Genomic DNA, 12,441 nt, shown 5'->3' on the forward strand with positions numbered 1-12,441 from the left:
TGGAGAGCAATCTTCTCACTCGGGGGCTTAGCCGCGACCCCGTACTCGCCTAAATTAAAAACACTCCGAGTGAAGAGCAATCCTCCCACTCGGTGGCTTATTTGCGACCCCGTACTCGCCTAAGTTAAAAACACTCTGAGTGAAGAGTAATCCTCTCACTTGGAGGCTTAGCTGCGACCCTATACTCGCCTATGTTAAAAACACTCTGAGTGAAGAGCAATCCTCTCACTCGGGGGCTTAGCTGCGACCCCGTACTCGCCTAAGTTAAAAACACTCCGAGTGAAGAGCAATCCTCTCACTCGGAGGCTTAGCCGCGACCCTGTACTCGCCTAAGTTAAAAACACTCGAAGGCGCACTCTGAGCTGCGCCACAAGTACAATGTCTAGATGCAGTACAAGCTGCGCCACAAGTACAACGTCTGGATGCACTCTGAGCTGCGCCACAAGTACAATGTAGACTCCAAGGTAGAGCAACCCTCTCACTCGGAGAAACAGTTGCGATCCAAGATTCGCTCAAACCAATAAAATCCAAAGAACAGTGGAAACGAAGCAACTGCATTCAAATAAAGCAACCAAGTTCGGATAAATCCAGCAAGGTTCAATGTCGCAAGCGGAAGTACTCGAGAATCAGGCTCAAAGGAGTTTTAACGATTACAAAATCCACTCGGCATTCCGAGGAAAATAAATTCAACAAGTTTTCACTCGTCAGGAGGAGGGCTTGCTGGCTCGACAAATGCATCCAATTCAATACCATCTGCAATACGAGTAGCCGCATCGATGAAGGTCTCCATGAAAGATTGAAATTGGTGCTTCTTCGTGTTAGCCATCTAGAGAGCCTTCAACTTCACTTCCTTGACGTCTCTGAAGTGAACCCGAACGAGTGAAAGATCCACATCAGCACCACATTATGCAGATGACTTCTTCCATGCCTCCACTCAGTCAAGGATGCTATTAAGTCGAGTCATCAGTGACTCGAGGTCATTCAGAAGCTCAACCTCTGGCCAGAGCTCCTTGTCGATCCGAGACATCATGGCTTTCAGTCGGGCAATGTAGTCCAAGATGCTAGCGAGTCGAGCTTCCAGTCGCAGCAAATTCATGGCAACTTCATCTTTGATAGGGCAGTTGATGGGGTCCAGTCCAGTCTCAATCTGCCCGGTTTCCTCCTCAAAGTTCTGATAGAATTCTGCACACATGGAAAGATAGTGAATTGACAACAACATGGCGGGAAAGTTTTTTTCAGTCAGATGAAAGGGAATACCTTCCAGCATAAGGAACATCTTCTTGGTAAGATCACCCAGATAAGCTTCCAATTGTCCCTCTTCTGGGTCAGAGTCGCTTTTTCCTCCTTCAGTTGCACGACTACTTTCTTCACTTCGTCAACGGCATTCTTCAGCTTGGCATTCTCATCTTCCAATTTCCTAACTAAAGCCAACTTCCAGTTGGCAAGTTTAGTCCTCTCACGGGCCGTCTTCTACGCCACAGCAAGATAAGGATCCTTCTGCTCTAGGGCCTGCTTCATTTTGTCTAAAGAAATAACATTCCTCAGACGTGCTTGGAGTTGACGATTTTCACTATGCACATCTGTTCTAGTGGAATCACTTGGTTCAATGGATAGAAAGGGAAAATGATAGGGCATATAGTCAGCAAGTTGTTACCTCCCATAATTGCCACTTCCTCTTGGGCCTTCTTCAAGTTCTCCTTAGCCAGTTCCAGGTCGAGCTTAAGTTGTTTTTTCTCCTGCTCCATAGTGGCGTATTGAGTCCGAAGTTCACAAGATTTTTGCAAATAGCAGCTTGAGAAGTTAGTCGACGGTTACTTCCGAATGGAAAAGCGCAAAAATGAGTTACGTAGTAGAAGAGTTCTAAGACTACTGCTGAATCAAACATCCAACAATAGTCTCTGGGACTACACCCAGTGGGTGAACTTAGCGTGCCCCCACTAGTTACATTTCCCACTTAGCATGGTTAGCCCAGCTCGAGTGGAAGGAGTATATAAAACTACATCGACATCTTTGAGCCTCACACCACCGCTGACTTCCCGCAGTCGACCGTGGTCTCGGGGACTAGACCCAGTGGGTTCACTTAGCGTGCCACCACTGGTTCAGTTCCCACTCGACACGACCTATCTAGGTCGAGTGGAAGTGCTATAAGCAAACATTTTGAAAAGACCCCCGCTGAATCAAACATTCGATGATGGTCTCGGGGACTACACCCAGTGGGTGCACTTAGTGTGCCCCCACTGGAGCAAGGTTTTCACTCTACATGACTTGGATGACTCAAGTGAAAGAGCTACAGAATGAAAAGAAAACACCCAGTGGGTGAACAGACGTAGGTTGCAAAATTCAACCTAGATGTATGGGCATCTTACAAATAATAAAGCAGTAGTGTACAGAGAGCATGTCTGAACAGAACCAAAGCCAGGACTGAGAATCCAATCGGAAATTAACTTACAATTCCACTTACTTGGAAATTATCTTGAAGAGCAGAGCTAGCGTCATATGCAGCCTTGCTGGTATCATACACCACCTTCAGTCGGTCCATCATTAGACCCGCCTGAATCATGGCCTCCTTCGTAGCTCCTACTTGATTGTCTGGGACGGGATACGCAACAAACATGCAAGATGATGGAGCAGGTGACGGGGCCGATGGAGTAGGAGCCTGAACTTGTGCAATGGGCTCTGAAGCCTGAGCAGTCGACGCTGAAGGCCGGTTAGTCGACAGAGGATTGGCAAAGGAAACTGAAGCCCGTACTGGATCATTGAGCGGCTGGACCACAGGCTCAGACGACGAGTGAGGCGTTCTGGATCCAGGCACACTCATGCTCAAAGTTCGACCTCTCCTCCTAGTATTCTTCGGAGGCACATCCTACTCCTCATCACCAGGGAGTTGAATGATATTCGTTGGTGCTGCAAACACTCGACAATGAAATTTCAATGGGCCCAAAAGTTCATTGTTCACTAACAGAGCACAGGCGCACTCATGAAACCATGCCTGCCCGAGAGGTGGTCGTGATGTCTGCTAGAACTACGTCGGTATTTCCCCAAAGAGGAAGGGATGATGTAGTATAGTGATGGTAGGTATTTCCCTCAGTGATGAGACCAAGGTTATCAAAGCAGTAGGAGAACCTCCTCACACCACGTAAACAACACCTGCACACAAATAACAAATACTCGCAATCCGATGTGTTAAAGGGGTTGTCAATCCCTTCCGGGTACGACGCCTCAAGTAGGCAAATAACGTGAGGTAAAAAGAGGTAGATAGGATAAATAGATTGCGGAACAAATAAATTGCAGCAAGGTATTTTTGTATTTTTGGTTTAATAGATCTGAAAATAAATGCAAGGGAAAATAGATCGCAAACGCAAATATGATGAAAAGAGACCCTGTGGCCGTAGGTTTCACTAGTGGCTTCTCTCGAGAAAAATAGCAAATGGTGGGAAAACAATTACTGTTGGGCAATTAATAGAACTTCAAATAATCATGATGATATCCAGGCAGTGATCATTGTATAGGCATCACGTCCAGCATTAGTAGACCGACTCCTGCCTGCATCTACTACTATTATTCCACACATCGACCGCTATCCAGCATGCATCTAGTGTATTAAGTTCATGAGAAAACGGAGTAATGCAATAAGAATGATGACATGATGTAGACGAGATCCATTTATCTATTGCGGCAGATATAGATCTCGTCTTGTTATCCTTAGTAGCAATGATACATACGTGTCGGTTCCCCTTCTGTCACTGGGATCAAGCACCGTAAGATCGAACCCACTATAAAGCACCTCTTCCCTTTGCAAGATAAATAGATCAAGTTGGCCAAACAAAACTCAAATATCGGAGAAGAAATACGAGGCTATAAGCAATCATGCATATAAGAGATCAAAGAAGACTCAAATAACTTTCATGGATAAAAACATAGATCTGATCATAAACTCAAAGGTCATCAGATCCCAACAAACACACCACCAAAAGACTTACATCATATGGATCTCTAAGAGACCATTGTATTGATAATCAAGAGAGAGAGAGAGGAAGCCATTTAGCTACTAACTATGGGCCCGTAGGTCTACAAAGAACTACTCACGCATCATAGGAGAGGCTCCAATGGAAGTGGTGAACCCCTCCATGACGGTGTCTAGATTAGATCTGGTGGTTCTGGACTTTGCGGCGGCCGGATCAATATTTCCTCGACTCCCCTAGGGTTTCTAGAATATTGTGCTATTTATAGAGAAAAGAGGCGGTTCGGGTGGGCACCCGAGGTGGGCACAACCCACTAGGGCGTGCCTGGGCCTCCTGGCGAACCCTAGTGGGTGTTGCTCACCTCGAGCAGCCCCTCAGTTTCTTCCTTGGCCCATTGGCCTTCTTTTGGCCCAAACAAATTCCTCCAGAAGTTGTGTTGTGTTTGGACTCCACTTGATATTGATTTCCTGCGATGTAAAAGACATGCATAAAACAACAACTGGCACTGGGCACTATGTCAATAGGTTAGTACCAAAAAATGATATAAAATGACTATAAAATGATTGTAAAACATCCAAGAATGATAATATAACATCATGGAACAATCCAAAATTATAGATATGTTGGAGACGTGCCAGCATTCCCAAGCTTAATTCCTGCTCGTCCTCGAGTAGGTAAATGATAAAAACAGAATTTTTGATGTGGAATGCTGCCTAACATGTTCATCACATTCTTTTCTTTATAGCATGTACATATGGACTTTTCTATGATTTAAAGCAATAGTCTAGTTTTGACATAAAGACTTTAATACTCAAGCATACCAACAAGCAACCATGTCTTTTAGAATATCATCACTCTCAAAGGAATTTATTATTTGATAACATAAAGTAAATTCATTTATTCATTTCGGTACTGGGCATCCCTAGTACCTTTGTCATACTCTCGTGCAATGACAAGTTAATAAACACTCATTGTGAGAATAACACATCTAGCATGGAAAATATTGGCTACCCTTTACCGCCTCACGAGTAGTAGAGCACACAAAAGAGAAAGTTATTTTGAAGAGATGGCACATGCAAATTTGCTTAGAATCGCATGGAAATACCGCATATAGGTAGGATAGTGGACTCATAAGGGAAAACTGGTTTAAAGGGTTTTGGATGCACAAATAGTGATCATACTTAGTGCAAAATGAAGGCTAGCAAAAAGAATGAGAAGCGACCAACCAAAAAGCGAAAAATCTCATACCCAAGCATAAAGCATAAGTAACACCGAATAATGCACCATAAGTAGGATATAAATTTCATTGCATAACTATTGACTTTCGTGCTTGCATATGGAATCACAAACCTTAACATCAATATTCTTACTAAAGCACAATTACTCATCAATATGACTCACATATCATATCGTTATATCTCAAAACCATTACTAAGAATCAGGTTTATTTTGTCCAATGATCTTCATGAAAGTTTTTATTATATCCTCCTTGGATATCTATCACTTTGGAACTATTTTCATATGTTGCTTTTGATAAGCTCAAACAAATATAAGTGAAGAACATGAGCATAATTTTTTTCTTTCTCTCAAAATAATCTAAGTGAAGCAAGAGAGAATTTCTTAAAAATTTACTAACTCCCAAATAAATCTAAGTGAAGCATGAGAGCATTTCTTCAAAATTAACAAAGCACACCATGCTCAAAAAGATACAAATGAAGTACTAGAGCAAGTCCATGGCTCTAAAAATTTAAGTGAAGCATAGGAGCAAGCATAGCATAAATTTTTGGCTGTCTTAAAAGGGTGTGTCCAGCAAGGATTCAACACTTAAAACACACAGAAAAACAAGCAACGACTCATATCATGCAAGACGCTCCCAGCAAAATTTATATCATGTGACGAATAAAAATATTGTTTCAAGTAAAATAATGATGGTCGTTAGAAGAAAGCGGGGATGCCACTCGGGGGCATCCCCAAGCTTAGTTGCTTGCTACTTCTTTGAATATTATCTTGGGGTGCCTCAGGCATCCCCACGGTTAGACTTTTTCTTATCCTTATTCCTTCATCCATCATAAGATAACCCAAAACTTGAAAACTTCAATCACACAAAACTCAAACAAAACCTTCGTGAGATCCATTAGTATGAGAAACCAAACCACTACTATAAGTACTGTAGCAAACCTATTATTATTTTGTTTTTGAATTATATCTACTGTATTCCAACTTTTGTATGGCAAAAACTCATCAAAGAAAACCATAGAATCATCAAAACAAGCACACAACGCAAAGAAAACAGAATCTGTCAAAAACAGAACAGTCTGTAGAAACCTGAAAATTTAGAATACTTATCTAACTCCAAAAATTATGAAATAAATGGTTGGACGTGTAGAATTTGTCTATTGATCGTATGCAAAAAGAATCAACTTAAAATCACTCTTCTGTAAAAAATGACAACGAATCTCGTGAGTGCAAAAGTTTCTGTTTTTTAGCAAGATCAAATAAACTTTCACCCAAGTCTTCCCAAAGGCATCGCTTGGTACAAACACTAATTAAAACACAAAAAAAACAATCATAACAGTAGCATAATTGTGCTAACACTTAAGAATAGAAAGCAAAAAGCAAAAATAAATTTTATTCATTGGGTTGCCTCCCAACAAGCGCTATCGTTTTACGCCCCTAGCTAGGCATAACGTGTAGGATCTAAGTGTTGTCATCTTTGGTTCTTGATACGTCTCCATCGTATCTACTTTTCCAAACACGTTTGCCCTTGTTTTGGACTCTAACTTGCATGATTTGAATGGAACTAACCCAGACTGACGTTGTTTTCAGCAGAATTCCATGGTGTTATTTTTGTGCAGAAATAAAAGTTCTCGGAATGACATGAAACTCCATGGAGATTATTTTTGGAATTAATAAAAAAACTAGCAAAAGAATCAAGGCCAAGGGGCCACACCTTGTCCATGAGGGTGGGGGGTGCGCCCTACCCCCATGGGCGCGCCCCCTGCCTCGTGGGCCCCCTAGTGCTCCACCGACCTCAACTCCAACTCCATATATTCACGTTTGGGGAGAAAAAAATCAGAGAGAAGGATTCATCGCGTTTTATGATACGGAGCCGCCGCCAAGCCCTAATCTATCTTGGGAGGGCTGATCTGGAGTCCGTTCGGGGCTCCGGAGAGGGGAATCCGTCGCCGTCGTCATCATCAACCATCCTCCATCACCAATTTCATGATGCTTACCGCCGTGCGTGAGTAATTCTATCGTAGGCTTGCTGGACGGTGATTGGTTGGATGAGATTTACCATGTAATCGAGTTATTTTTGTTAGGGTTTCATCCCTAGTATCCACTATGTTCTGAGATTGATGTTGCTATGACTTTGCTATGCTTAATGCTTGTCACTAGGGCTCGAGTGCCATGATTTCCGATCTGAACCTATTATGTTTTCATGAATATATGTGAGTTCTTGATCCTATCTTGCAAGTCTATAGTCACCTACTATGTGTTATGATCCGGCAACCCTGAAGTGACAATAATCGGGACCACTCCCGGTGATGACCGTAGTTTGCATAGTTCATGTATTCACTAAGTGCTAATGCTTTGGTCCGGTACTCTATTAAAAGGAGGCCTTAATATCCCTTAGTTTAAAATAGGACCCCGCTGCCACGAGAGGGTAGGACAAAAGATCTCATGCAAGTTCTTTTCCATAAGCACGCATGACTATATTCGGAATACATGCCTACGTTACATGATGAACTGGAGCTAGTTCTGCGTCACCCTATGTTATAACTGTTGCATGAGGAATCGCATCCGACATAATTATCCATCACTGATCCAATGCCTACGAGCTTTTCACATATTGCTCTTTGCTTAGTTACTTTACCATTACCACTGTTAAAATTACTACAAAACTGCTACTATTACTTCTGCCACTGTTATCGTTACTTCCATATTACTTTGTTACTAAATACTTTGCTGCAGATATTAAGGTATCCAGGTGTGGTTGAATTGACAACTCAACTGCTAATACTTGAGAATATTCTTTGGCTCCCCTTGTGTCGAATCAATAAATTTGGGTTGAATACTCTACCCTCAAAAACGGTTGCGATCCCCTATACTTGTGGGTTATCAAGACTATTTTATGGCGCCGTTGCCGGGGAGCATAGCTCTATTCTTTGAGTCACTTGGGATTTATATCTGCTGATCACTATGAGGAACTTGAAAGATGAAAGAACTAAGATTTTTCCCTCAACTACGTGGGGAGGTAAGGAACTGCCATCTAGCTCTACACTTGATTCACCATCTGTTTAGAGTAAACTTGCGACACCTAAACCTGCTTTTGCTATTAATTCTGATATGTCGCATGTTATTGATGATGCCACTTCTGCTATGCATGATACTTATGAAACTACTTCTATGCTTGATAATACTGTGCCACTAGGTGAATTTCTTGATGAACAACTTGCTAGGGCTAGAGAGAATGAAACTATTGAAACTGATAATACTGATTAAAGTGATGATGAAGATTCTCCCCCTAGATATGAATTGCCTGTTGCGCTTGAGGGTTATGTTATGGATGAAGAAACTGCTAGAGATTTTCTTGGTTGCAATGATAGATCTGATCTTAAGAAATTATTAGCTAAGCTGGAAGAAAAGTCTCTGAATGCTAGAATGAAATATGACCCTGCTTTTGCTACTTCACCTATCTGTATTACTGATAAGGATTATGATTTCTCTGTCGATCCTGAGATAATTACTTTGGTTGAATCTGATCCTTTTTATGGCTATGAATCTAAAACTGTGGTGGCACATCTTACTAAGTTAAATGATATAGCCACCCTATTCACTAATGATGAGAAAACTCGCTACTACTATATCCTTAAGTTATTTCCGTTCTCATTAAAGGATGATGCTAAAACATGGTTTAATTCTCTTGATCCTGGTTGTGTGCGTAGTCCCCATGATATGATAATGCTGTTAGAGTTATGATCATATAAAGATTTCAGAATAGTAGAAACACTAGCACCCAAGTCACATAAAGCAAAACACTCATGATTTTTAATCTTGACTTTGATAGTAGGTTCCCATTCATCATGCAATTTTCTAGGAATTGAAACTTCTAATTCCAACTTTTCTTCAAAAGGTTTCATCATGGCATCAACAATATGTTTAGTAAAAGCTTTATTTTGTACATAAGCATGGGGTGAATTTATCACGGACTGCAACAAAGAAATACAATCAACCAAAGAGCAACTATCATAATTAAAGTCTTTGTAATCCAAAATAGTGGGCACATCACTAGTTAAAGTCTTGACCTCTTCAAACCCACTTTTATCAAAATTTTCAACAAGATTTTCACCCTCCGAATCGTAGGGACGCCTTCTAACTAAAGTTGACTCTTCTCCAGTCCCTTTTTCATCAATCTTAAATTTACTAAACAAAGAATCAATAGAAGAAACACCAATCACTTCAAGATCTTCATCACTTTTATGATAGTAATCACTAGAAAATGCTTTTTTAAACTCTCTTTTAGCTCTAAAGCATAGCGGTTCTTTTCTTACTCTCATCCATAGAAACATAAAGAGCTTTAATTGATTCTTCAACTTTAGGCACAAAATTTTTCATCTTGAGAGTTTCTACATCATGAGAAATTCTATCAACACTTCTATACAAATCATCAATTTTATCTAAATTTTCTTCTATTGAAGTGTTGAAAGCTTTTTGCATATTGATAAATTCTTTAATATTGTTCTCAAGATCAGAGGTGTTTCTATTATTGTTGTAGGTGCAATTACCATAGGAATTACCATAATTGTTACATGAATTACTAGGAAAAGGCCTAGGATTAAAATTAACTCTATAAGCATTGTTGTTGAAATTATTTTGCGAGATAAAATTCACATCTATGGCATCACTATTTTTCTCAATCAAAGTAGACAAAGGCACATCATTAAAATCAATACGAGCACTTTTATTAGCAACCAACTTCAAAAGAGCATCAACTTTTTCACTCAAAGAATTTATTTCTTCTACCGAATTGACTTTTTTACTAGTAGGAGCTCTTTCGGTATGCAATTGTGAATAATTTGCCATAATATTGTCTAGCAATTTAGTAGCTTCACCCAAACTAATTTCCTTAAAAGTACCCTCCGGGGTGGAATCTAAAAGATTACGAGAAACAAAATTCAATCCCGCATAAATTTTTTGTATGATCATCCAAAGATTTAACCCATGAGTTGGGCAATTCCTTAGAATCAATTTCATCCTTTCCCAAGATTGTGCAACATGCTCATGTTTAAGTTGCTTGAAATTCATGATTTGGGTTCTACGGAAATAATTTTTGCAGGCGGATAATACTTTGTGATAAAAGCATCTTTACACTTGTTCCAAGAATCGATACTATTGCGAGGCAAAGAAGAAAACCAATTTTTTGCGCGATCTCGCAAAGAAAACAGAAATAATTTCAACTTCACAACATCATCGTCCACATCTTTTTTCTTTTACATATCACATAATTCCACGAATGTGTTAAGATGGGAAGCGGCATCCTCATTAGGAGTACCGGCAAATTGATCTTTCATGACAAGATTCAACAAAGAAGTATTAATATCACAAGACTCTGCACTAGTGGCGGGAGGAGAAATCAGAGTGCTAATAAAATCATTATTGTTGGTATTTGAGAAATCACACAACTTGGGGTTCTCTTTAGTCATGATGACTACGCAACAAGATTGCACTTCAAAAACAGACATGATGAGAAAACGACGAACGAAAAAGAGGGCGAATAAAACAACAAATCTTTGTGAAGTGGGGGAGAAGAAAACGAGAGGCAAACGGCAAATAATTTAAATTGCAAGGAGATGAGATTTGTGATTAGGAACCTGATTGATGTTGAAGATCCTCCCCGGCAACGGCGCCAAAAATTCCTTTTGATGTCTACTAGAACTATGTCAGTATTTCCCCAAAGAGGAAGGGATGATGCATTATAACAACGGTAGGTATTTCCCTCAGTGATGAGATCAAGGTTATCGAACCAGTAGGAGAACCTCCTCACACCACGTAAACAACACCTGCACACAAATAACAAATACTCGCAACCCGACGTGTTAAAGGGGTTGTCAATCCCTTCCGGGTACGGCGCCCCAAGTAGGCAAATAACGTGAGGTAAAAAGCGGTAGATAGGATAAATAGATCGCGGAACAAATAAAATGCAGCAAGGTATTTTGTATTTTTGGTTTAATAGATCTGAAAATAAATGCAAGGTAAAATAGATCACAAAGGCAAATATGATGAAAAGAGACCCGAGGGCCGTAGGTTTCACTAGCGGCTTCTCTCGAGAAAAATAGCGAACGATGGGGAAAACAATTACTGTTGGGCAATTGATATAACTTCAAATAATCATGACGATATCCAGGCAATGATCATTATATAGGCACCACGTCCAAGATTAGTAGACCGACTCCTGCCTGCATCTACTACTATTACTCCACACATCGACCGCTATCCAGCATGCATCTAGTGTATTAAGTTCATGAGAAAACAGAGTAATGCAATAAGAACGATGACATGATGTAGACGAGATCCATTTATATATTGCGGCAGATATAGATCTCATCTTGTTATCCTGAGTAGCAATGATACATAAGTGTCGGTCCCCCTTCTGTCACTGGGATCAAGCACCGTAAGATCGAACCCACTACAAAGCACCTCTTCCCATTGCAAGATAAATAGATCAAGTTGGACAAACAAAACCCAAATATCGGAGAAGAAATACGAGGCTATAAGCAATCATTCATATAAGAGATCAAAGAAGACTCAAATAACTTTCATGGATAAAAACATAGATCTGATCAAAAACTCAAAGTTCATCGGATCCCAACAAACACACCGCCAAAAGACTTACATCATATGGATCTCCAAGAGACCATTGTATTGATAATCGAGAGAGAGAGAGAGAGAGGAAGCCATCCAGCTACTAACTACGGACCCGTAGGTCTACAAAGAACTACTCACGCATCATAGGAGAGGCACCAATGGAAGTGGTGAACCTGTCCATGATGGTGCCTAGATTGGATCTAGTGGTTCTGGACTCTGCGGCGGTTGGATCAATATTTCATCGACTCCCCTAGGGTTTCTGGAATATTGTGGTATTTATAGAGCAAAGAGGCGGTTCGGGGGGCACTCGAGGTGGGCACAACCCACCAGGGCGCGCTTAGGCCTCCTGGCGCTTCTTGGTGGGTGCTGCTCACCTCGAACAGCGCCTTGGGTGCTTCGTTGGCCCATTGGCTTTCTTCTGGCCCAAAAAAATTCCTCCAGGAGTTGCGTTGTGTTTGGACTCTGTTTGATATTGAGTTCCTGCGATGTAAAAAACATACAGAAAACAGCAACTGGCACTGGACACTATGTCAATAGGTTAGTACCAAGAAATGATATAAAATGACTATAAAAATGAATGTAAAACATCCAGTGTGATAATATAACAGCATGG

The sequence above is a fragment of the Triticum aestivum genome, chromosome 1B, assembly GCF_018294505.1.
Source record: "Triticum aestivum cultivar Chinese Spring chromosome 1B, IWGSC CS RefSeq v2.1, whole genome shotgun sequence".
Taxonomy (NCBI): Eukaryota; Viridiplantae; Streptophyta; class Magnoliopsida; order Poales; family Poaceae; genus Triticum; species Triticum aestivum.